Source organism: Oryctolagus cuniculus, chromosome 4, assembly GCF_964237555.1.
Source record: "Oryctolagus cuniculus chromosome 4, mOryCun1.1, whole genome shotgun sequence".
NCBI classification, from domain to species: domain Eukaryota; kingdom Metazoa; phylum Chordata; class Mammalia; order Lagomorpha; family Leporidae; genus Oryctolagus; species Oryctolagus cuniculus.
Genome location: NC_091435.1, coordinates 69,232,856 through 69,257,421, shown reverse-complemented (window position 1 = coordinate 69,257,421; position 24,566 = coordinate 69,232,856). Strand labels below are relative to the sequence as shown.

The window sequence follows — 24,566 nt, the reverse complement described above, 5'->3', positions numbered from 1 at the left end:
ACACCTGTGCCCAATACCTTTAACTGCCCTCGCCATGTCCTACCTAATAAGAACAGCTGAGGGACCGGCGCTATCGCATAGAAGGTAACGCCTGCAGCGCCGGCATCCCATATGGGCGCTGGTTCGAGACCCAGCTGCTCCGCTTCTGATCCAGCTCTCTGCTGTGGCCTGGGAAAGCAATAGAAGATGGCCCAAGTCCTTGGGCCCCTGCACCCGAATGGGAGACCCAGAGGAAGCTCCTGGCTCCTGGCTTTGGATCGGCACAGCTCCGGCCATTGCGGCCAATTGGGGAGTGAACCAGCAGATGGAAGACCTCCCTCCCCCGCCCCTCTGCCTCTCCTCTCCATGTGTAACTCTTTCAAATAAATAAATAAATGTTAAAAAAAAAAAAAAAAAAAGAGCAGCCGAGCTGCAGTGCTCTCCTGAGTCTGGAAACCTCCATCCCCCCCACCCTTGGAGGAAGAGTCCCATTCCTTGCCTGTCCTCTCTTGCCAACTCCAAAATGAATAAAACAGAACTCAGAATGGCACACAGGCGCTGAAAGTGCAGGAGGCCTGCAGCCTGCCTGTGAGCTCCCAGAAAAGCAGGTCTGAAGATGGAGCCCTTGTTCTCAGAATCCTGCCCCATCCCCCCCACCGACAGGCACAGAGCAGCCCTGCTCCAGTCTCCCCTGTTCTCCCTGAGTTTTTCCTCCCCAGCTAAATCAGTAGCACCTCCTCTCTGAAAGATCACACCAAACCCACCACCACCACAACTACCACCACCACCAGGTGGTGTGGCCATCTGGGGAGTGAACCAGTGGATGGAAGACCTCTCTCTCTGTCTCTGTTTCTCTCTGTAACTCTTTCAAATAAAAAAACCCTGTCTTTCAAATAAAAAAAAAAGGTAGAGCAGGTACCCCAATATGGGATGTGGGCATCCCAAGTGATGTTTTAACTGCTTCTCCAAATACCTGGCCCTGAGTTAAGTTAAAAAACAAATAAATAAAACTTGTTTTTTCAATAGGATAACTAGAACAAGATCCTCTCAAACCTTCCTAATCCAGCACCACATTTCAGGAATACCCACCCACCCAGTGGCCTCCCAACTAAAGGAAAGCGCATTGGCAGGCAGGCAGGCTTCCTGGGCTGGGGGGAGGAGGAAATTCCCCCTTTGATCTCCCTAGTGTCCACCCAAGGGGAGGGGGAAGGGAGGGGACGGGAGAGGGGGAGGGGGAGGTGAAGGAGGAGAAGAGAAGAAGAACCTGGTAACCATCTATGCTGAGCCAAGCACTCTTCTAAGGAGATCAAGTGAATAAATGCAATTCAGTGCAGAATGATCTCTTATTACAACTTGGGAAATATTCAGAAACTGGGACACGAGTGTCCTGAGGGCAACAGGCTCAGTGCTCAAGGCTGCTCTCGATGGTTCCACCCATTTCTGGGTCCCTGTGGCCAAGGCGGGAGGAGGCCCGAATGTGCTGCTCTTGGGCCATGCTTCTTAGGGCTGGATACGTGCGTAAGCAGGGGCAGCTCAAAAGGAGACTGCAGAGAGGCAGGCGGCAGTGGGCATCACGCATTGTAGTGGGTGGCATTCCTCCCACCAGGGAGACAGACCAGAACCCCTCCAGCCCAAGGCAGGGAAACATGCTTGGTCTTGGCTGAGATGCTAAGGGACAGGCTCCCTGCCCTTCCCCCTCCCACCAGTGTCGGCACTGGCACTGGGTGAATTTCCCAGGTGGGGAAGATTCGTTCTGCCTGCCCTGTATTCCACCTCCACTAGACACGCAGTTCCTTTTTGCTTCCTGGCTCTCAGAGCACGGATAACTTAGTTATTGAGGGGCCACCCTGCTCCACGCCGTGCAGGCCTGAGCTGTTTGTAAGGACTGCTCTGCCAAGTGAGTCAAGAGAGACCCAGACCACAGCAAACGTTTCCTTCCACCCACACCTGCTGAGGCTCCAGGTGGGGCAAGGCCCACGCTGTGCCTTCCTGCACCTCTGGTTCTGACAGAGGATGGCACCTCTGGTTCTGACAGAGGATGGCACCACTGGGAGGTTCTGGGACAGCCCCCTCTGTGCAGAATGCCACTCCTTGTACTAAAGGTAACTTTAAAAAAAAAAGATGTATTTATTTATTTGAAAGGCAGAGTTGGGGAGGGGGGAAGGTCTTCCATACACTGGCTTATTCCCCAAATGGCTGCAGTGGCCAGGGCTGAGCCAGACCGAAGCCAGGAGCTTCAGCCAGGTCTCCTGGGTGACAGAGACCCCAGTTTGGGCCATCCACTGCTGCTTTCCCACACACATTAGCAGAGAGCTGGATCAGAAGTGGAGCAGCAAGGACACGAGCTCGCGCCCATGCAAGATGCCGGCAAGGTAGGTGGCGGTTTAACCCACTACGCCACAGCACCCGTCTTAGGTAATAGTTGTTTTCAATGTACCACAAGATAGTTATAAAATTAATCTTTTTGACATTTTTTTTACTCCTACACAAAAAAGAAATACGTATCAAAAAATGCTTCATCAGGTCACGTAATTCCCTTTTGGTTCAGAAAAAGTGGTCTTGCTCACAGGCACACTCCGCCTGCCACGCATCTACAGAAGCCCACCTGGGGCTCCTCCCCTGGGCTCTCACTGCACCTCTCAGGGGGACACACATAGGGCGAAGGCTGGATTTCGTAAAGGACACGAGTCCCTCACTCATAAGCTTCAAACGGTCCTCCATCCCCTGCTCTCGGGGTCAGCTGAGGCAAACACCAAGGCTTCTGCATGGTCAGTCACCACCAACAGCCTCCCTCCCCCTGCAGTGAACACCAGAAGACCAGGGCCCAGAGCCTCCACCCTGACTCCCTAACTATCAGGACAAGGTGGCCGCAGAATGCCGCTCTCTGCAGAGCTGAGAGAGCCTGAAGCACTCCCCTGCCTTAGTGCTCAGAGTCTCCGGGACAACCCGGGACCGGGATGGCTTAGGTAGGGGCACAGAATGGCAGCCCCTCAAGAGTCCCTAGTCAGCTGCAGACTGGTGCTGGGCCAGGCGAAGAAAGAAAACCGAAAGCTGTCTGGATTTGGGTCTTCAGGGAGGCACTTCCCCAGCCCGAAAGCTGAGCCTGCAAGACGCCCCATGAGTCTCATCCTCTGTTCTGAACCCACACGCCTGGAGGGCAGCTTTCAGCCTGAGAAGGTCCTGGTGGGCCTGAGCTCCATTTACGCCAGACAAGAAGCCATGGGAGCTGAGGTCTGACTTTAAATCCCTGTTCCCCAGGGTTGGAACTCACTCTGCCTAGGACTCCTCCTCTTCCTCAGCCCTGACCTTTCCCATTGGGTCCCAATCTTCCACGCGATCCCCCCATTCACACGCACTTTCCTTTCCCCCTAGGAGTAGTGCAGAGTTTGGAGTGGGGTTGGAGGAGCTCCCTCCTGCTTCCATGATCAAACACACCCTCATCACCTGTGCCCCAGAGAGCCTGCTGTTGGCCTAAGTACTGGGGGTCTGCCCCCCAATTCCCCAGGAATCCTAGTTCTCAAGGCCATGGAGTGCACCTGATTGGTCTTCCTCCTTAAAGACCATGAAACAGGCCTCACTGCTCAATCATGCCCGAGCTCCACATAGACAGCGCTGAAACTTGGGCAGGGCCCTGACCCCTGACTTCTGAGGCTGAGGGACCTGCGATTCGCCACCGGACATGGGGGTGCAGGAGCGCTGTCTGCCCAGGGAACACTTGCTTCCCCAGCTTGCCTGCAGCTCCAGAGCAAGTAAAACAAACCGCTGTGCTCCTGCTGTCTTGCTATTCAGGACTGCGATGGAAGGGCTGCACAGCTGGTACTTCCAGATGTGTAACCCAAACACAGCGAGCGGCTCCTGACGGTTTACCAGCGTGGGTTAAACTCCAGTAGCACGAGGGCCAGGCACATTCAGGGGCTGCAGTGTAGGCCTGCAGGGCCTTGGTCAGGTGGGTCAGTGCGTGGGTTTGGGGCTTAGGCCCCTCTCTCCCACTCCTTGGGCCACCACCCCCACAACCAGCTTAATGAGTCCATGGAGCAGGAATGGAGAGAAAGCCACTGTTTTTTAAAAAAGATTTATTTATTTATTTGAAAGTCAGAGTTACACAGAGAGAGGAGAGGCAGAGAGAGAGGTCTTCCATCCACTGGTTCACTCCCCAGTTGGCCGCAACGGCCGGAGCTGTGCCAATCCGAAGCCAGGAGCCAGGAGCTTCTTTCGGTCTCCCACATGGGGGCAGGGGCCCAAGGACTTGGGCCATCTTCTACCGCTTTCTCAGGCCACAGCAGAGAGCAGGATCAGAAGAGGAGCAGCCAGGACTAGAACAGGTGCCCATATGGGATGCCGGTGCTTCAGGCCAGGGCGTTAACCCACTGCGTCACAGTGCCGCCCCCCTCCCCCCCACCCCGCCACTTTCAAAACTGGACAGAGGAGATTGCTGAGTGAAAGATACTCCCATGAAAAGGCTACAGCACAAGTAACTCCAACTATATGACAATCTGGAAAAGCCAGAGACAGTCAAACAATCAGTAGTGGCCAGGGGCTTGGGGGAAGGGCAGGCGAGATGAACCAGCTAAGGAAAGGGGGGGTTTTGGGCAGTGAACACATTACTCTGTATGCTCTTATACTGGTGGCTCCATGTCAGAACCAGAAGACATACAACACTAACTCTGAACCCTAAGGTACACTATGGACTTCAGTCAATAATATGTAAATATTAACGAAAGTCTGACACCAATGTAAGATAAGAATTACAAAGGGAACTGGTTGGGTTAAGTAAAATGGGAGTAAACTGGCATGCAAGTGGGGCCAGCACTGTGGCATAACAGGTAAAGCTGCCACCTGCAATGCCAGTATCCCATATGGGTGCCAGTTCGAGTCCCGGCTGCTCCACTTCCTACCCAGCTCTCTCCTATGGCCTGGGAAAGCAGCAGCAGATGGTCCAAGTCCTTGGGCCCCTGCATCCACTTGGGAGATCTGGAAGAAGCTCCAAGCTCCAGGCTCCTGGCTTTGGATCGGCTCCAGCCCTTGCAGCCATTTGGGGAGTGAACCAGCAGATAGAAGATCTTTCTCTCTCTCTCCCTACCTCTGTTTCTCTGTAAATCTACCTTTCAAATAAATAATCTTTTTTTTTTTTTAAATGGCATGCAACTGCAACTCTCTGTACTTTTCGCTTAATCTTTTCCTGTAAATCTAAAATTACTCAAAAAAGGCTACTAATGTAAAAAAACAAGTGGAGGAAGAGGCTTTGGTTCCCCTTGGGCTTGGGGGTCTGGCAGTATATTTCCTCAGGCACAGTTTTCCACTTCTGTTGTGAGCATCCGTTGGCCTCTTTATTCCTGTGTTTATTCTCCCTGCACTTGTAGATCTAGACCCAAGTTGGCAGTAAGTGCAATACAATCTAATGTCAGATCTATGCCCCTCCAGGTGGACAGAGACACCTAAAGGTGCTGTTCCTCACTTCCATGGACTCCTGGCTGTCCAAGAGCAGCCCCAGCACAGGATCTAGTCTCAAATTCGTCCCACGTCCCTGGGTTGTGGTTCCAAGCCAGATTCAACTGAACTCCGGCTCCAGTCAGGTTGCTACAGGAAAGCAGCAGCAAAGTGGATGGCCAGGCACACTCAGGAAATCCCAGACGACCAACCCCACTGCACACATGAGGGACAAGCCTGGCTTCTCTGCATCTCCCAGTCAGGCTGTGCAGATCGCTGGGCACAAAACAAGCATGAGTAAGGTCTTCTTAAGAGAGTAATGAGGGGCCGGTGCTGTGATGCAGTGTGGTACCGGCATCCCATATGGATGCAGGTTCGAGTCCCAGCTGCTCCTCTTCCAATCCAGCTCTCTGCTATGGCCTGAGAAAGCAGTAGAAGATGGTCCAAGTCCTTGGCCGCTGCACCCATGTGGGAGACCCGGAGGAAGCTCCTGGCTCCTGGCTTTGGATTGGCATAGTTCTGGCTGTTGCAGCTATTTGGGGAGTAAACCAGTAGATAGACCTCTCTCTCTCTGTCTCTGTCTCTCTGTTAACTCTTTCAAATAAATAAAAAAATAAATCTTAAAAATAAAAAAAGAGTGAGGAGGAAGGAGCAGAGCATCCATTCTCAAAACCCACTTGCAGATGTGACGGCTGGCATGGTCATGGACATTCGAAGAGAAAGGGGACTAGGCTCTCTGCTGTGGCCTTGCACACTGCTCTCCGACTTTTCTAAAACACATTATCAAAACCATCATCACTTCCTCTTCTATATTCCCCCACACAGACACCCCCAGAATGCAATTCTTAAATAAATCCACACAGAGTCAGTGGGAGATTGGTTCCAGCATTCCCTACAGGTACCACAATCTGTAGATACACCGAAATCCATAAATGCTCATGTTCCTTATACAAGGAGTTTCCAAAAAGCTCATGGAAACGTGTGTTACAAAAGAACTACACATGGAGTCCAAAATTTTACCATACTAAAACAAACTTAACTTTTAATTCCATTTTTCCACATTTTGAAATACCCTTGTTTACTGACATGGTACTTGCAAGCAGCCATGCACAACCTTCCAAATACTTTTAAGTCATCTCTAGATGATTTACAACACCTAATATGATATAAATGCTATATAAATAGCTGCTATAAATAGGAAGATGGTGAGCATGCTATTTAGTAATGGGTGGTGGGGTTCAGCAACAATGGAGCAGGGACTTGATGCAAAGTAGGGAGGGAGCTGTGCAGATTATCTGGGCAAAGCAACTGCCAGCCCTGAGGAGGGAGAACACTCAGCAAACTGAGGAGAAAGAAAGAGGGCTCTGCACTGTGGGAGTGGACCCCAGGGAGGGGTGGTCAGAGCAGGAGGAGGTGGGACAGAGGGCACTATAAAGTGTTTGGATTTTTCTCTGCATGAAAGGGGAGGCCGTGCAGAGTTCTGGGTGGAGGAGTGATCCAACTGGCTTCTGTTTGGGAAGTGTACTGAGTTCTTGGTTAGGAAAGGACCAGGGTGCAGGAGTGGGGAGGGAGCAGGGGGTCGGCGATGGGCAGATAAGGGAGAGGCAGGTGCAGCTATTGGGATATCCCAGGTCAGAAACACTGACGGAAGGCCAGGGTGGTGAGAAGCCATAAAGCCAGCACTACTTGCTGTTCTGAAGTGGAGCAGGAGGGCAAGCACAGGGCCAGGGATGGCCGTGGGATTTCTGCTGTAACTGGAGGGTGGGATATACCGAGTCAGGAAGGGCAGGCCCGAGCACTAGCACCCATCAGTGCCTCTGGGCACAGCCCTGCACGTGCTCCTCACTCTCTCCAACCCCTCACTCCTTTCTCTCATGGACCTCGAGCCGAAGGGGGCTCCATCGGCAGGGCCTCCTGCCTACTCACCCTTCAAGCTGCCCAACCCCGCCAAGAACCCACTCCATCCTACCGACTGCTCCCAGGGCATTTCACATGCATTATACGTATCACCTGGCTTCTCCTGGGCCACCATCCCAGGACACTGGGGTCTGAGTGTTTAGGTAGTGAGCCCAGGGTCACACGCCTAGTGACTGGCAGCCCACGTCTGTCTGCTTCCAAAGCTTCCCTTAACCAGGATGACACACACCTGGAAGTGGCTTCAGAAACACCGTCCCCTCCGGCACCAGTTACCTTTCTCTAGACTTCCGCCCTTTTCCTTTTTTTTTAAATTTTTTATTTTATTTTTTATTTTTATTTTTTGACAGGCAGAGTGGACAGTGAGAGAGAGAAAGGTCTTCCTTTTGCCGTTGGTTCACCCTCCAATGGCCGCCGCTGCAGCCGGCGCACCGCGCTGATCCGATGGCAGGAGCCAGGAGCCAGGTGCTTCTCCTGGTCTCCCATGGGGTGCAGGGCCCAAGCACCTGGGCCATCCTCCACTGCACTCCCTGGCCACAGCAGAGGGCTGGCCTGGAAGAGGGGCAACCGGGACAGAATCCGGCGCCCCGACCGGGACTAGAACCCGGTGTGCCGGCGCCGCAAGGTGGAGGATTAGCCTATTGAGCCACGGCGCCGGCCCCGCCCTTTTCCTAATATGACCCATTCCAGACTTCCGCCTGGCAGATGAGCTACCCCAGGAACTCCCTGACTCCTCCTGTTCCCTCCTCTCTCAAGGAAGAACATGGACCAGGATCCTTAGTCATCAGTTCCTCTTTATAAACCTTTATTAATTTGATTTGAAAGGCAGAGAAATGGAGACAGACAGAGGGAGCTCCCATACACTGGTTCACTCCCCCAAATACCTGCAATGGCCCTGGCCAGACTGGGCAGGAGCCAGGAACTCAATTCGGGCCTCCCATGTGGGTAGCAGAGACCCATGGACTTGTGCCATCACCTGCCATCCATCAGCGTGAGCATTACCAGGAAGCCAGAATGCAGAACAGAACCAGGACTTGATTGAGCCCAGGCACTCTGATACAGATTTGGAGCCTCCCCAGTGATGACATCTTAACTGCTGTGCCCATGAGCGCCTGCCCCTGACCGTGACTCCTGCTGGAGCCTCAGACCCCTCGTGAGAGTTTCTGACCATACCCTGAGGGCTAGACCCCTTCTGATCCAGGCACTGCCCTGAGAAAAATCAACACACAGCCACAGAAGCAGATGCCCACCCTGACCTGTGGCCAGTTCCCTGGAATTCTGCACCTCCTAACTCATCGTGAGTGCGCACAGAAGCCAGAAGCTTGGGCTTCGAGGTGAGGAGCAACGTTTTCCACGCAGAGGGCTCTCGTGCGTCCTTTCACTGCGCCCTCACGGTGCCCTGGGAAGGCAGCTTGCAAAGACACGGCAATAAAGACAGAGTTTCCAGGCTCTCCTCCTCTCCCCTTCCTAAGTGGCTGGTCACATAATTCTATTTGTGTCCCCTCAAAGCTCAGCACACTGTGGCTTCAGGCTTTCCATGTTTATTACAGAAAAAAACAAGAACCACCACCGCAAATCTCCACCACCCTCCCAAGCCTGCAGGGAGAGGCCTGCTTTGCTCTTCTGCAGGTAACTGCCTGTCGAATTCTTTCTGCTGGCTGCCCTGAGAGCATTTGCCTGGAAGGTAGCATCTCCTGTCAGTTACCTGTCTGTCAAAAGCTGCTACTTCCTTCCCCAGGGTGTTTTTCTGTACAAGCTGCCGCTTCTCCTGACCAGTAAAAGTATCTGCTGGGCCAAACCCCTTCTCCCCCTCACTCCACAGAGGGCACAGCGCACCTGCTTGATCAGACTTGCAGAGATCCCTGGGAGCAAAAGGATTCACCTGGCAGCCACAGTGGGAGCAGAGACTCTGGACAGCCAATGCAGACAATGCCCCAGCAGGAAGCAAAAGGCAAGGGGCATGTTCTGAGATGAAACCCAAGCCGCAGGTGGCTTTCACCACAGGCTGCAGAGGCTGACAACAGCTGTGCCACAGAGGCACGAGGCTTCCCGCAGGCTGCTGCTGCTGCTGCTAAGTCATCCAGAACCTGCCAGTTGTGGTCCTGGTTTTAAATTCACATCTCTTGGGCAAATCTCACAAAGGTCCCCACCTACCCCTTTCCCCTTTGCTAGCTGCAAAAGAAATGACTATTTCTTTTCCACACTGAGGGGGCTCTGCTCCGGGGGACAGTCTGGGTATTTTTTTTTTTTCTTCTAAGAAAACTGAGTTTGGAAGTCAGTAGTCCTGCAAGAAAATCCTGGCTCTGGGGGCCGGTGCGGTGGCACAGCAGGTTAAAGCCCCAGCTACAGCGCTGGCATCCCATATGGGTGCTGGTTTGAGCCCCGGCTGCTCCACTTCCAATCCAGCTCCCTGCTAGTGAGCCTGGGAAAGCAGCGGAGGATGACCCAAGTCCTTGGGCCCTGCACCCACATGGGAGACTTGGAATAGCTCCCCTGAGCTGGCTTCTGATCAGCTCAGCTCTGGCCATTGCAAACATTTGGGGAGTGAACCAGCAGATGGAAGACCTTTCTCTCTGTGTGTCTCTACCTCTATCTGTAACTCTTTCAAATAAATAAAATAAGTCCTGGCTGTGCCACCCGCCAGCTGTGACGGCAGAACACGTCACTGCAATGGTCTAAGCTTCAGCTCTCTTATCTGCAGAGTGGGATAACAACGCCCATCTTCTCGAGACCCCTGGGGGATGGCAGGGATGATGCTGCCGTGCTCAACCCAGGGCCCGGCACACAGTAGGCGCTCACGGAATGGCAGCTATCATTCTCTCTGGAACGAGGAGGCGGAGGCAGGCTGCACCACCTCTTTGACACTGGATTAGCTGGTCTCCACCCGGGCTCCCTTGCTTGCTTCCCTTCCTGACATGGGAGGATAATCATTCTTCCTTACCATGAGGGAGGGTACCTGCTGCTCATGCACGCCGCCCCTCATGGGGGAGAGGCTCACCACAGAAACACAAGGCTTTATTTACAAAAGCAGGACACGGAAAATGACTTCCATCACAGTACCGCCTCCAGGCAACTTGCTTTCCTTGGACACCCAAGTCCCGGATGGCGGGTCAGTGGCAAGGGGACCAGCTGCTTAGGTGAAGCCCACGTATCCAAAGCCACCTTGTTGCTCCTCTCCCAAGGAGGACAGCTGGGCTCCCCGCACTGTGCCACAGCACCCAGTGAAACGTGCTACCAGGCATGTGGTCCAGGGAGTCTAAAGCTGCGTCTCGCTCCCTAGGCTCATGGTGGACAACAGGAGCCTGTGCGATGAAAGCCCCCCTGACTGCGGGGCCTTCACCAGGGCTGACAGGGCTGTTGCAGGTAGCAGGCCACATGAGGTCTCAGGAAAGGCTGCAGGTATGCTGGGAGAGCCACTGGAACCTAACTCTCAGCTCCGAGGCAGCAGGGTCTCATATAACTTGCTCACTCCCAAGATACCCATTTATGATGTGAGAGGTAAGGAGCTGCAAATTTCTACAAGTTCAGGGGGTCTCACTTGCAAAAGAGGGCACAGTACTGACCGACAGCATCACCAAGTCACCCCTCCCTGGGGCACAGCTCTGTCGCAGGCAAGAGCGACAGGAACGCGACCGTGGACTGACAGTTATGAGACAGAAGGCAGAAGACAGTTGAGTGGGGAAGATGCTCTGTGAAATAATTAAGGGCAGTCTCTGCTTTCATAGAAAACTAATAAACATGGAACCCCCCAATTTTCTTCTCCAATTAACTGTGACCCATACCTAATAAACTGGCTGGGACTGTAATATTAGGTAAGTTCAGACTAGTAAAAGCACTTGGCTGGGATTAATCTGAAAAAATATTGGCAGAGTCAGGTAAAGTGGAGGAGGATTGTCTTCAAGAGCCCAGACCAGATGGGGGAAGCCAAGACCAGCGGGGTCCACACCTCACCCCTAACAGCTCGGACTTCTCGGCAGCCAGGGGGCTTTCTGGGCAACTGTCCCTAAAATAAATGTCCCCTCACCCACTGCTCTGAGAAGGATTTTAGAGTCAGGCAGACCTACTGTAGACAGCAGAACAAAGGGCAAATAGAATTAGAAGGTAAAAAAAGCTGACTTCAAGCCTGTTTCCAGAATTCGCAGCTAAAACCTGATGTACACGAAAAAGAAAGAAAAACACATATTGTCCCTTCTCCCCTGGGAAGCTATTCAGTAACTTGTTTTAGAAAAAAAGTGCCTAAGACCCAGATTTCTGAGAGTTTGCATTCAATGCAGAGATCCCAAGTTTTAATTTTCCTAAAATTTAAAAGAGAAAATCCTCTGCCCTTGAAATTTCACGTCTCCAGCATACTTACGAGTTTACCATCCACTGAGGAAAACTGAGTGTGCTGACGGTGAATAATGAACCACACAGACGGGCAGAGTTCAGAAAAGAACACTTGGGCACTGCCAGGCCCATGCCTGCCTTTAGGATTTAGCCCAACCCTCGGGGAGTCGCTCCTCCCCCACCCCACTCCCAGTGCCTGAACTTTGGGGTTCCTACTGTCTGGAATCCTGGACAGGGCGGGCTGTGGTATGATCCCTGCCAGCCTGGGCTTGGGATGCCAGGCACACAGCAAGCACTCAATAAAAGCTTGGGGGCAGGACGAAGGCTCCCACCTACACACGCCTCGCCGCCCTCACCTTGTCCAAGGCTGTCCAAACGCATTTTGGAGGATAAACATTCTTTGGCCACACTTTCCACTGCTGGGCTCCTTCCCCGCTCCTATCCTTAAGCCCTCCTTGCCCTGCCCACACTGAGTACCTTCCCGTTTCTAACCAGGAGAACTAGTTGAGTCTTTCCTCACATTTCCTCTGGCAACCAAATTACGTTGACTCCGTATTACCAGCTATGATTTCCTCCTGCTGCCCCAAACATCAAAAGCCTTCTTTGAAGATAAGGCCAAATCCACCATTAGAAAAGGAGAAATTATTCCCTCGCATTATGCCAGGAGGTGGGACGCAGCAGAACCCCTTTGGGTTTTGGGAGATAAACAGTGTCCAGGGCGCTCACTACAATACCACGGACAGACATAGAAACACTGGGTGTGCCTCACCCAAAGCTATGAGACTTCCCCGCAGCAAACTTGGACTCCAAACCCCACGGCAAGTCGTTTGTACCCAGCGTGTCTGAGGGAGTTCGCCCAGCGCTAGGCAGGGTTCCCATGGCACCAGAGGCTTTGACGAGAGGAAGACGTGAACCAAACCAGAACCAACCTTGAAGCCGGATCCAGATTCCACTCAATGCTTGATTCTTCCAGTATTTAACGAATGAGAAACAGCATCTTCAAGTGCAATGCAAAATGTGGGAAAATGGTTGCCCCCAGGGTCCAGAGTTACTAAACCGTGAGCAGAAGTCTACACCCACTTCTTCTACTTCTTCGCTGCTACCCTCAGATGGTGCGAATGCTGACAAGACTGCACGGGTCATGGATTCCAGGAAGCTTGCCCTGGGACTGGGGATAAAGAAAATTGTCTCATCTTTTGAACAACCAAGTAAACAAACAGGTCTAAGTTATTTGCTTTTATAAGGTGCATTGCTATAAACAATAGCAATCCCCTATTAATCCATTGTATAAATAAGAAAACAGAGGGACTGCCATTTTTCTAGGCACATGGACCTCCTTGAGTGTCCAGTTACCTGGCTCCTGACGAGCCTTACAGAGAACAGTGAATGAAGAACAATGCATACATTTTACAGAACAAGGACTTTTGCATCCAGCAGTCTATCTTCAGCAGAATTCCCCAAATATTGAAGGACATATCATAAGCAGGCTTCATACAAAGCAAGATGAGCTGATAAAGATGGGGTTTGGATGATAAAGCAGCAAGCAAGATAAGCTATCAAATGAGTGAGGCTGGAGCGGCAGGTTCCTAACGAGCCGGTGTTGCCAGGAGGAGCTAGCGAAACAAATGAGAAAGGGTTAAAAAATCTGCTCCACAGTGCCAGCATGCATATGGGAGCCAGTTGGAGTCCCGGCTGGTCCACTTCCAATCCTGCTCCCTGCAAATGCACCTAGGAAAGTAGTGGAAGATGGCCAAAGTCCTGGGCCCCCTGCACCCACGTGGGAGACCCAGAAGAAGCTCCTGGCTTCTGGCTTCGGCCTGGCATAGCCCTGGCTGTTGCGGCCATTTGGCAAGTGAACCATCAGATGGAAGACCTCTCTCTTTCTCTCCCTCCCTCTCTCTGTAAATCTATCTTTCAAATAAATTTTTAAAAAGAAAGAAATTTAGATCTTCGGCTGTTTTGAAGTTGGCTGGTGACCTGATTATGGGACTGCTGGAGAAAGGGATGGAGTGGCCTGGCCATATGTGCCCAGGAATTGTCAAAGGTCGTGCAGACAGCAGGATAACATGAGAACGGGCAGGAAAGACTGGGCACACTTGAGGAAGCAAACAGACTGGACACGTAGGAGATGAGCTCAGAGGTTTGGGTCAGGGTGAATGGAGTCCACAGGCAGAGCTAACACTCCAGCCCAAGGCTCTAACCTAACCCTAGGGGCAGGGCCACCTGAGATGGATCCAAAACCTTCCTTCCTGGATCCCACCTCCTCTTCTGTACCCATCACCAACCCCCAGGGCTCCAAGGAGGCAAAAATCATTAGGGAAGCTTTTCATAAACATAGATTTCTAAATTAAAAACAAACACCCTCTCCCTTCCCACTCCCCAGCCCAAATATTTGATTCAGCCTCATAAATTGTACAAATACTACATGGAAAGCTCCATGTGGTTGCCACTTAGGATCTGACTGTTCCCCCCAACAGCAAAGTGGCTGGATATCTGTTCTTCGTGAGCTTTCAGTCAATGATAGACTTTGTTTGGGACTGTCAAAGAGACTGTATCACAACTAAGTAAAAACTATATTTGCACATGGCTGAGCAAAAATAAGCCACGTTATAGTACGAAATTGTGATTGATTTTCAAACGTCTTAAAAATCAGTAGTAGATGCCTTTGCTATAAATACAAATGAGAGGAAGGGGCATTCTGACCCAGAAAACTCATTCTCCCTGTACAAGAAAGTTCCCAGCTTGGTCCAATGTACTATCAACGTTTGCTTAGCTTAAGTACAGAGATGGAAAAGAAGCCAAGCACATTACACAGTTAAAGAGATTTTCCTAAATGAAGCACATCACTTTCTTCCCTCTCCCTCCCAGAGTTTCCTTTCCCTTCCCCTCTCCTGTACCTCCCCACATAGCCAGGGGGCTTAAAGTTCAGAGGAAGAAAGACAACTCCAATTTATAATATCGTTTGGTGCCAGGTTAATACTTTCTTATTCAGAGGCCACAAAGTACTGGATAGCAATTATCTGGCGCACTTGAGTCTTCTGTTGTAGCTTGAAAAGACTCAGAGAGATAAACCCTTAATTCATTCACCATATCAGTGACTGCTGAAATCTGAACCCAGACCCCCTGCGGGCCCCTGGGACACTGTGATCACTGGGCTCACTTCTGGCCCTCCCTTCCTATGCCCTGGGGGCCTGTAGGCCAGTCGACTGAATTATTTCAGGAGTAAAGTCTCCTATTCATGCCCGGGCCTTGGAAACGACTGGCCGGCCGAGTTGCTGAAGAGAGCTGGGATCCCAAACACTTGAAAAAGCACTTTAAAGAGAGCAAAAACCTCTGGCCCCATGTGGAGGAACGATGGAAAGGAACATAAATCACACTCCTTATCATGAGTTGGCTGACCAATTAATGAGCAGCTAAGCAGGCTCCTTTCTACATTTCTCCCCCATGCTGGTTGTGGTCGTGGACTCGACCATGCTGGCCTCCATCAACCTCCTCTTCCAAGTAAAGCCAAGAGCCTGTGGCTTGGGCCGTTACCTCAGTCCCCAGACTTCCAGATGCAGTAGCCTAGGGATGGTCTCCAGTCCCCAGAATGGCCAAGTTCGGGGTCACACATCTCTATGGGGGCAGGCAATGTCGCACAAGTGGCACAGGGAGCCCATGCTGCCACAGTTCATTTTTACCTCTTTGCATAAACTCAGTTCGAAAACTCACGTGGCAGGAAAGTGGCAACCCCACCGCTATCTGCCCCCACCCCCCGCCTCTGTCCCCCTGGCCCCAAGGTGCTTCAAGATTACCATGGGAACCTTCTCGGTTTCAATTACAGGACCATTAAAAAGTGCCAATTATAAGACCTCAGAAATGTTCCTGGGAAACCTGTTACACACCTCAAAATGGCCAACCTCTTTCCTCAGATTCTCTTTAAGTTTGGAAAACAGGTCACCCAGATGTATGCGTACTCCAGCCCCCCACCTCTGCCAACAACACTGTGTTCTAATATTTTCCATGCCGCCCTTGAGAAAATAGACATGGATGGATTTACTGGCTGTAACCAAACGGATGAAAAAAAAAAAAAAAACCCACCACAGAGCTGGGCTGCCTGTTTAGGGCCCAGAGGTGGAATAAATCAGAAATGTTTGCACATTCAAGACTTTTAAAACACACATGCAGCAAACGGTCAGTATTGGCAGAATTCTGGGCAACAAAGCAGCTGGGTACAGGGCTCTTGGAGGTGGCACAGGGGCCAGCAACCAAAATACACTCTTCACGCTGGCCACGCAAGAAGGTAACTCTGGGTCAGAAACTGATGTGAACCCATTTAAACTTGCAAAGAAGGAATGGGGGGAGCGGCAGAACACCCCACCACACCCAGAAAGTGCCTGTTTGGGATTGCTAGTGTGTGGTTTCGGTATTCTTAGCTTCACTGCCACATCTCTGGAGGAAGACAAGTACCAGCCACTGCCATCCCCATCCTCTAAACAAAACCAATCCCCGCGGCTCCGGAAGCCCCTCCCAGATCGGCCTGCCTCCCAACCCCTCAAAAATTCTGTGGATCACCTGGGAAAGCAAAACTAACAGGCAGCACCTGCGAAGTCCAGCACAGCCTTCAGAAACCCTGCAAGCAAATTCTCCCTGGGTCGCTGGCCCGCGCCACAGCCCCATCCCACTTGTCCCGGCTGCACTGCCCCGGCTTCTCACAGTTACAGGGAAAGTCCAGGAGCGCAGCAGGAAGCTCAGGCTCGCTCACACTCACGCCCGCGCGCGTCTCTCTAGCCGCTGCCCCAGCCCCACTCACACCTCCGGACGCTCCACTTCGGCCTCGCCCCTCTGCCCCTCCAACTAGCGATGCGTTGCTGAGCGCCCGGTGCGCGCGGTCCCTCATCGGACCGTTTGCTTTACAATAAAACACCAACCCTGGTGACCCCGTAGCCCCGAAGAGGCCACAGGCTCTTCCAGTGGTTCTCTGTTTGCCGACGCCCGTGGCTGCGAGGAGCCGGGGCGCCAGTGTCAACCTTTGGGAGAAGTTGGGGAGGCTGCCCGAGCCCTTCTTCCACCCCAGAAGCTGCCGGGAACCGCTCTGGAAGCGAGGGCCGGGGGGTGTTGGACAACCAGGGCCCCGCCACGCCGCACGGCCACGGAACGAGACGCGGCAACCCCGCCTCGGCCGCAGCCGCCGAGCCCGAGCCGGCCGGCCGAGCGCTCCGACCCGCGCCCGCCGCCGCGCGTCCTGCAGCCGCCGCTCGGCTTCGCCCGGCCTGCGGCTGCCGGCCTCTCTTGCCCTTCCCCAAACCAACAAATAAACACAACTTTTTATGAAAAGAAAACAAACTTCAGCGACGTGACTCACCTCTGGTGCAGCCCGCGCCCGGGCAAGACCAGCCCGGGCCCGGGGGGCCAGCCTGGTGGGCGCGGAGAGAGCCACCCAGCCCCGCGCGGCGCGGACACGCGACACGCACGGTGACACCGGGGACGCGCCACCCGGGAGGGAGAGCGGCTGCAGCGGGCGCAACAAAGGAGCTGCCGGCCGAGAAGTTGCCGGCCGAGGAGGGAGGGCGCGTGCGGGCGCGCGTGGCTGCGGCGGGTGAGTGCGCGTGTGTGAGCGCGCGTGTGCGCGCGCGGCGGCTGACACCGCGGCCCCGGGGCTCAGGGTCCCTGCGGCAGGAAGCGGGCGCCGCGGCGGCGGCGGCGGAGGCAGCGGGAGGACGAGGCAGGGCACGGCGCGCCCAGCGCACCCGGTCCCTCCATATGGAAGAAGCTTTTTTGGATGACTGAACTCGCAAACAATTCCTCCTTTTGCTTCTCCTGCCTAGGAGCCTCCCATTACGGCTCGACGAGGAGGAGGAGGGGGAGCAGAGGAGGTGGGGAGGAGGGGGGAGGAGCAAAAGGGAGCAGAGAAAATGTCTTGGAAAGGAAGCTGGAAAAAAAAAGTCTCCCAAACTCTAGGGCAGTTCCCCCACTTTCTCTCGGCTGCACCTTAGACCCGCGCTGTCCTGCGTGTTTTTCCTCCCCGCATTACAGCGCCGTCCTCTGCCTTTCCCAAGGCCAGGGACTCCTTTGAACGCCTCCTTTTCTTTAGCTTCACCTCCGAGCCTCCCTCTCACTGATGCTGCCCCTCCCTCCTCTCCTCAAGCCTTATTCTAACACCCACCTAGCAATGGTCTCCTCCTTCGTCTGCAAACAAACTTTTGGGTAATACTCAAATCAAATTTGCTGTCATTAAATTACCGCACCACTCTCTCACACACACACACACAAACCCACACCCACTCAAAGAGTGGGGCAGTGGGTAAACCCAGAAAATCGGGCTCGGGGAAGCCCCATCGGCATCTCCGGACCCACTGGGTCACGGGAGGGTTTGTCCTCTGCTGACAGCGCCCTGACCTCCATTCATCATCCCGGGATGGAGCAGCAAGGAGAAGGGGGAGGGGGTAGAGACTAGGAGCAGGGCTGAGGTGCGTGTGCGTGTTAGTGGCGGCAGAGAAAAGTTAACTACCTCCGTGTTGGTTAGGCAACTTCCCAAGCAGTGGTTCTCAAACTTGGACCGCAGCGGCACTCCCAGGAAGACTTGCTTAAATGCAGATCACTGCGCCCTCCCACCCCCAGCCTCTGATTCAATAGTAGGTCTGGGATAGGCCTGAGAATCTGCCTCTCTAGCACCTTCTCAGGTAAGGCCCTTGTTGCCTGTCCAAAACCAATTTTTTTTTTTTTTTTAAGATTTATTTATCTGACAGAGTTACAAAGAGAGGGAGAGACAGAAAGTCTTCCATCTGCTGGTTCACTCCCCAAATGGCCACAACAGCTGGAGCTGAGCAGATCTGAAGCCGGGAGCTTCCTCTGGGTCTCTCACATGGGTGCAGAGGTCCAAGCACTTGGACCATCTCCTGCTTTCCCAGGCCGTATGCAGGGAGCTGGGTCAGAAGAGGAGCAGCAGGGATTAGAACCAGCACCCATATGGGATGCTGGCGATGCAGGTAGAGGCTTAGCCCACTATCCTACAGTGCGGGCCCCCAAGACCACTTTTTTAAACCACTTCTTCCAGGGTATTGAGAAGCCAGGCACATGGTGAGTGGGTGGCAAGTTGGGCTTCCGGTTTATTCTTTAGGGGAGAAACATAGACTGTGAGGGATCAGTCAGCCCATGTCCCCACACTGCAGCCCAGGAGATGGAAACCCAGGAGGGTGCAGCCTTTTGTAGGTAGTGAACTTGGAGCGTGTGCCGCAGTGGTGAGGCCCTGTGCCGGTGGTGCTGTCTCCCCTCTGCGGCAGGATAGCTTTGCTGGGAGTCAGGAACCCACTGTGGCTCTGAGAAAGTCACCTGAGCCTGCTGGGCCCTGGCTTTGTGTTCAGCTGCTTTGTTGCTTTAGTAAAAATCCACACTTTAGGCAAGGTACCTGATTCTAATAGAATCTGAACCAAAAGATGTTTTAGAAGGGTACACAAAGGAATTTTATTCTATATTTTTGCATTTGGTAGTTGAGGCAGCAGCCGATTTCCATGGTGATTTGTTTGGCTGCAAAGCCTGGGGACCACTCTGGTGGTCAGAACTCTTAATTCCCCAGGAGGAGTGGGCCAGCCAGTGTTCCACTGTCCTCCAACTTTCTGCCTTCCCAAGGGGATTTCAAGTCCCATTCCCACGGACAGTGGTAGGATTTTTTAAAGATTTATTTATTTATTTGAAAGGCAGAGTTACAGAGAGGCAGAGGCAGAGAGAAAGGTCTTCCATCTGCTGGTTCACCCCCCAAATGGCTGCAATGGCAGAAGCTGGGTCCATCAGAAGCCAGGAGCCAGGAGCTTCTTCTGGGTCCCCTACGCTGGTGTAGAGGCCCAAGGACTGGGACCATCTTCCACGGCTTTTGCAGGCCATAGCAGAAAGCTGGATCAGAAGTGGAGCAGCCGGAACCGCAGGCAGCAGCTTTACCGGCTACACCAGAGCTTCCGCCCCCAGTGGTAGGATTCTAATGAGAACCAGAGGTGTGAGCTTCTCACGTGGATTCTGCTGTAGTCCTGTAAACAGCTGTTTCTTGCTGAACATCTCAAAGACATCTCCTAGCCTTCCACATTGTCTTTCCCTCCACTCTGATCCTCAGGTCCACACAGCCCTGGGCTCTGAATCAACACATCAGAGCAGGAGTTGTCCTTACCCACCCGTTAGCCAGGAAAACGACCCAGCAGCCTTCTGCCTCCCTCTACCACAGGCGGATCACTGTGGTTACTCACTTTTCCCGTAGCTTAGACAGAACGCAGATCGCAGCTTAATCCAAAGGCTTGAGTTCTGTTGGCACCTCGGGCATGTTTATTGTTTTTATGGCTCTCTGTATTAATGTGATTGTGTTTATTATTACTACTCCAGTAAGAACAATGCGTCTCTGAACTCTCTCCCCACTCCCTTTTGCCTGGAGCGTGTTCCTTGCCTAATTCACCTCTCCACTTTCCATTAGTATCCCTCTTTGCACATACCCATCCTACACCCCCAGACATCTCAAAACACTTGGTTGGAGTCTGGGCTCAGTACGGTGCTTTTTTTTTTTTTTTTTTTTTTTTTTTTTTTTTGCTACTCTTCCTTCTTTACAATGATTTATCTCTGGCATTTTGCTTTCTTGGAGATTTTATGGACCTCCACCAAAGGAAGCATTTAGTATGGAAGTGATCATGACATTAATTTATTATGCTAGACAGGGAGACACAGGGGAGTGAGCAGAGACTGTAGGTCTATACAAGTCCCTGTGTTACTAGGCTGTGCAGAGTCAACAGAAAGGAATCCAGCGAGGGAAATGCGAGGTTGTTGCTGTCTCCTCGGTGTGCCGCAGGTACTCGCCTCTGCCTTGTGGACAGGGAGCTCCTGGGTTGGAAGGGACCTCTAGAAATGATTATACAGAGAAAACTACCAGGTCAAGACAAAAAGAAGCAGGGAATTGATGATTTTCCCTCTGTGTTACTATAAATCTGTCATCCTGATTATAAAACTTGCACATTGAAGACATTTAGAAAATACAAAAAAAAAAAAAAAAAAGCCCACAAAGAAAGTAAAAAACAATCACCTCGAACCTGCTACCTAATCATAGCACTGTTAACATAGTGTGCTGGTTTTTTCTAGCCATTTTTCTTTTTTGTTTTTTCTTTCCTAGCAATACAAACACAATACAAGTACTTTGTCTCCACCGAGTTTATAATTCTATTTGAATCAAAATCGGGAAATGTTTCAAGGGCAACATAAAGAGGGCATATTTATTCAATATTTTATACTGTTTTTCTTATGCATTTGATAATTCAGGCAGGAGCCACTTTCTGCACTGACTTACCTAGCAATTTCATATTTTAAAAAATTGGGTCTATTGGTGTATTGTATACACAGGCTATTATGCAACTTTTTAAGATTTATTTATTTATTATTTTGAAAGGCAGAGTTACAGAGAGACAGAGGCAGAGAGAGAGAGAGAGAGATCTTCCATCCGCTGGTCCACTCCCAAAATGGCCACAATGGCCGGAGTTGGGCGAATCCAAAGGCAGGAGCCAGGACCCAGATCCTGGGTCCTGGGTGGGTGCAGGGGCCCAACCATTTGGACCATCTCCTATTGCTTTCCCAGGCTATAGCAGAGAGCTGGATTGGAAATGGAGCAGCCGGGTCTCAAGCCAGTGTGCATATGGGATATTGACACTGCAGGCGGCAGCTTTACCCACTACACCACAGTGCCGGCCCCCTGTTATTTAGCTTTTTTAAAAAATATTAGACCAACAGACAGGTAGACAGAACTCCTGTCTGTTAGTTCATTCTCCCAAATGCCCACAACTGCTGAGACTATGCAGGGAGTGAGAGCCAGGAGCCCAGCTCTCAACCTGGGTCTCCCACATAGGTGTCAGGGAACCAATGGCTTGAACCATCACCTGCTACCTCCCAGGATCTGCACTGGCAGGAAGTTGGAATTGGGAGCCAGAGCCAGGAATCAAATGCAGGCCTTCTGATATGAGACAGGGATATCTTAACTTCTAGGCCAATACTCTCCTTCCCGGTCTCCTGGCCCCCTCCCCTGGTCATCCTGGCGTCATCACTCATATTTTCTCTTCGTCACTGGTTCTCTGTCAATGTGTGACTTGACAGCTATCTACCACTCCATTGAAGAGAGAAATTGCTGTTCACTCAACCATCCTTTCATCATCATAATTTGCATTGTTTTCAGTTTTGTTATACTGCCCCGCAGCTCACTGATTATTCCCCTGAGGTGGAGTTTTGGATCAATGGATAGGACACAACAGTCTCTAAGCTTTGGTTTGTATTACAAAATTGTCCTCCAGTGGTTCCAGTGTGTATTTCCATCTCTTGGATTATTTTAATAAAAAAACAACAATGAGGTCATTAAACACAAGGCCCAAGTGGAGACTTGATCGAATTATCCATTTTGCATGATTGCTCAGACTAGATAAGGCAAACGACTGCCTGGTAGGCACTTTGGTGGAGACAGTACTCAAGCGGGACAAGTTGGACAACAGATGCTTACTCTGTGAACTCAGCTGTCTCTGCGATCTTATTTAACTGTTCTGATACCCCTCTGAGAAGTAAGCTAATACTGGTTCCTGCTTCTCCCAGTTTCTGTGCTAAATTCTGTGTGTACCCGACAATAACCCTTTGCTGTGGTTTTAATTATTCCCAGTTATAGAGAAGGAACATTAAGTACTCTTTAAAAAAAAACATTTATTTATTTGAAAGGCAGAGCTACAGAGAGGAAAAGACAGAGAGAGAGAGAGAGAGAGAGAGATCTTCCACCTGCTGGTTCACTCCCCCAAATGGCCACAACAGCCAGGGCTATGCCAGGCCAAAGCCAGAAGTTTCATCTGGGTCTCCCACATGGGTGCAGGAGCCTAAGCACTTGTGCCATCCTCCACTGCTTTCCCAGGTGCATTAGCAGGGAGCCAATGATGTGATTAGTAGGCTAGACCTCTGCCTGTGGCACTGGCATCCCATATGGGCGCCTCTTCCAATCCAGCTCTCTCTCTGTGGCCTGGGAAAGCAGTGGAGGATGGCCCAAGCTCTTGGGCCCCTGCACCCAGGTGGGAGACCCAGATGAAGCTCCTGGTTCCTGGCTTCAGATGGGCTCTGCTCCAGCCATGGCAGCAGTTTGGGGGAGCGAATCAGTAGATGGAAGACCTCTCTCTGTCTCTCCCTCTCTCTTTCTAACTCTGCCTCTCAAATAAAATAAAATCTTTTAAAAAAAGAAGAAGAAAAAAAATGAGGAAGAAGAAGAGGAGGAGCAGCCAGGACTTAAAACGATGCTAGGCTACAACCCTGGGACCCATTACGTACTCTTGAAATCCTCAACAACAAAGTGGCAGTACTGATTCCAAAACCCGAACCTTTTCTAGTGCAACACACTGCTTCCCCACAACTGTTCTTCTTCTTCTTTTTTAAAAATATTTATTTTATGTATTTGAAAGAGTTACAGAGAGAGGTAGAGAGAGAGAAAGAGGTCTTCCATCCACTGGTTCACTCCCCAGATGGCTACAACGGTCAGAGCTGCACCAATCCGGAGACAGAAGCCAGGAGCTGCTTCTGGGTCTCCCACGCGGGTGCAGGGGCCCAAGGACTTGGGCCATCTTCTATTTCTTTCCTAGGCCATAGCAGAGAGCTGGATCAGAGGAGGAGCAGCCGGGACTAGAACCGGTGCCCATGTGAGATGCTGGTGCTTCAGGCCAGGGCTCTAACCCACTGCGCCACAGCACCGCCGTGCCCCCCCGCCCCCAACTGTTTCATGAGTTAGAAGCTACTTCTGGGAGAAAGAAAGGCATAGTTAGAAGATGCCTGAATTCTGTCAAGCCATTCAGTGCTCTTTTATGGGCTCTCCAAGGAGTGTGTGTGTGTGTGTGCGCGCGCGCGCGCGTATTTTTTAAATGAGCATCCAAGTACATTTAGAAAAGCTAATATAATTTATTGATTGTAACTAGTAGAACAGCCCGCAGATTGTCTGCCTCAAGAACATAGAATTCTGATGTCTGGTTTAATATTAAAGGCCACATATCAAAATTCATAGATCAGTAATTAGTAAATTGGCTTTTGTACACATTCCTATTCTCAAAGCCAATATTTGGATAAAGGTGTCTTATCTTCCATAAGATATACTAGAAGTAAAATATTTATGAACCCAACTTCTTAGTTTAAAATTCTAGCTGGTGCATAAATAATTTTTTATTCATTAAGGCTGTATCCCACTAAATTTTCAAAATATATGCAGAATTTAATTCATTGATGTATAACTAGGAAAACCAGCCCTCATTTGCTCTTTGTCAGGCCATTAACTAGTTATCAGACTTGTCCTGCTTCTCTCTGCTAGAAAGGGAATGTGCCTCATCGCTCTAAAATTTCTGTTCACTGAATGAAAAATGATGAATGAAAGTATAAGATTGACCCATGCAACAATTAGTAAACAATGCAAGACAGTATATAATTAAACCCTAAATTGCATGGTTCAGGCAGAATTACAGGTGAGGCTGGCACATTGCCATCTATCTATTCCTCATACAAGTTGAGCTGGCCGGGACTGACTTCTCTAGCCCCAGGCTGCCAGCTCAGGCATTCCTATTGGCTGTGTATTCTGTTGACTTTAAAGGATTAGTCTCTGCATCCCCAAGAGGCTGCCTTTAGTTAAGGATACCCTTTGGGGAGCATGACATTTGGGGTGGAGGGATGGGGGTAACAATGTGGAATTGAGGCAAATCAATCTTAGATAAGCTGTGTGAGCTTGGAAAATTACAAATAATATACATACAAAAGAGATCTCCCATGTAACCCTAAGTGGGTCCTAAGCCTGCTGTTTATGACTAGTGTTTGTTCTGATTGCCATGCCTGTTATATGTAGTATAAATATAATCCTTTGTAAATACTCAGTAGATGATAATTATATTAGAAAAGATTTGGACCAAAGGTGAATCTGGGAT

General features: G+C 51.2%; 1 protein-coding gene and 1 long non-coding RNA gene across 5 annotated transcripts in view; one reads left to right on the top strand and one right to left on the bottom strand.

Annotated features, from left to right (window-relative positions):
- Positions 1–17,458, bottom strand: part of BOC (BOC cell adhesion associated, oncogene regulated) — a 77,769-nt gene extending 60,311 nt beyond the window's left edge. For 2 of the 3 annotated variants that reach the window (XM_008266938.4, XM_002716699.5), the window contains exons 1-2: positions 16,991–17,458; positions 12,576–12,814 (exon numbers count right to left, since the gene is read on the bottom strand). The gene's annotated coding sequence lies outside the window, so the exon portion shown is untranslated. The remainder of the gene's footprint in view (positions 1–12,575; positions 12,815–16,990) is intronic. The other variant, XM_008266939.4, reaches the window with a different exon arrangement.
- LOC138849277 (uncharacterized) overlaps positions 17,095–24,566 on the top strand; it is a 31,522-nt gene continuing 24,050 nt past the window's right edge. For both annotated transcript variants that reach the window (XR_011387876.1, XR_011387875.1), the window contains exon 1: positions 17,095–17,224. This is a non-coding gene — a long non-coding RNA (uncharacterized lncRNA). The remainder of the gene's footprint in view (positions 17,225–24,566) is intronic.